The following is a 1,315-nucleotide window of genomic DNA, read 5'->3' as shown; positions in this document are numbered from 1 at the left end:
ATGTAGCCTGGTCCCTGAGCAACAGCAGAGCAGTGTATGCAGTGTGTAGATCTGTTCAGGATCTGTCTTGCTAACTTATGTCTGCAGATAATTGGAGCTCTTCCATCCCCTTTGGCAGAGAGCCTGCTGCTGTGTAACACAGTGACTCTCCTACCTCCATGTTCAGTTGTACAACCTCAAATGCCTTGAGAGCTGCACTGGTGCAATTGCTCTCCAGCTTGACAGCAGTTGGCAGTGCAGAAGACTGCAGGCATTTGAGCTGTGCTTCCTCCAGCCGTGCTGAAGCTGGGATTGACGTTGCAATCTCTTGCAGGTGGGAGACATCGTGTGCGTTACTGATATGCCAGCAAAGGAGCTGAGCCCCTGGTGGAGAGGCAAGCACGGCTTCCAGGTAGGCACCAGCTTCAGACCTGAGCATGCCACTTCAGTAAAGGCAGGAATCTCAGCTTAGAGCTGCTTTGCCTGCACAGGATGGCTTCTGCACGTCAAAGGTTTCCCCGTGCCAGTCTCAGAGGACCTTGCCTCTGGCTGCAGATGTAGAAAAATTATTATTACCTTTATGCAGGCCATTGTCTCCTGGATAGTCTTAGGGAGCGTCAGGCAAGCACGTTCAGAGGAAAATGCTGCTTTTGGTTTAACAGTTCAGACCTGGAAAAGGCTGCATGCAATAGTTGGCCTCTCTTTCTGTTCTTCTTCCAGGTTGGATTTTTCCCTGGCGACTGTGTGGAACTCATTTCTAACAATGTACCTGAGGCTCTCCTCAACTCAGTGCCAAAGCCAGGTACGGATGTTACATTTGATGGTGCAGGGAAGCAAAGGGGAATCTTTTTTGGGATGTGTTCTGTGTGTAATACCTCCCTTCTCCATCCCACATTATCCTCTGTGTTGATGATCCTTCATGCATACCACGGGGCGTATGGCTGCTGTTTTGTAGGCAGGGAGAATGAGGGAGGGCAAAGGCAGTTCTCCTGCAAGTCAGGACGAGGCTGAGAACAGCCAGTGTCCCTGGTGGACAGATAGAGGTTTGGTTTGCTAGTGATCCACTTGATCAGAACGTGGCTTTTCAAGACGATCCAAAACCTGGCATGACTGGAATGACCTGGTTTCTGCATTTTGTTGTGCAGCGCCAAAGAAACGCGGCAAGCTCATCACCTTCCTTCGTTCCTTGGTGAAGGCCCGCCCAAAGAAGCCGAAGGAGCGGGAGGTGGAGAAGGAAGGGCTGTTTGGCTGTGACCTGGGAGAGCATCTTCTCCGCTCTGGTCGCGATGGTAAGGAACAGCCCATTGCTGTGGGAGTTGATGGCTGAAGGCTAAAG

General features: G+C 51.3%; 1 long non-coding RNA gene across 1 annotated transcript; it reads left to right on the top strand.

The window, feature by feature from the left end:
- Positions 1 to 344: 344 nt before the first annotated feature.
- On the top strand, positions 345 to 1,163 carry LOC109364915. Its single transcript, XR_002110673.1, has 3 exons — positions 345 to 391; positions 700 to 781; positions 1,125 to 1,163. It is a non-coding gene; the product is annotated as an uncharacterized LOC109364915 (long non-coding RNA).
- The last annotated feature ends 152 nt before the right edge of the window (positions 1,164 to 1,315 follow it).

This window comes from Meleagris gallopavo, unplaced genomic scaffold (genome assembly GCF_000146605.3).
Source record: "Meleagris gallopavo isolate NT-WF06-2002-E0010 breed Aviagen turkey brand Nicholas breeding stock unplaced genomic scaffold, Turkey_5.1 ChrUn_random_7180001936698, whole genome shotgun sequence".
NCBI lineage: Eukaryota > Metazoa > Chordata > Aves > Galliformes > Phasianidae > Meleagris > Meleagris gallopavo.
Note: the sequence above shows the minus strand (reverse complement) of the source record. Positions and strands in the feature narration are given on the sequence as shown.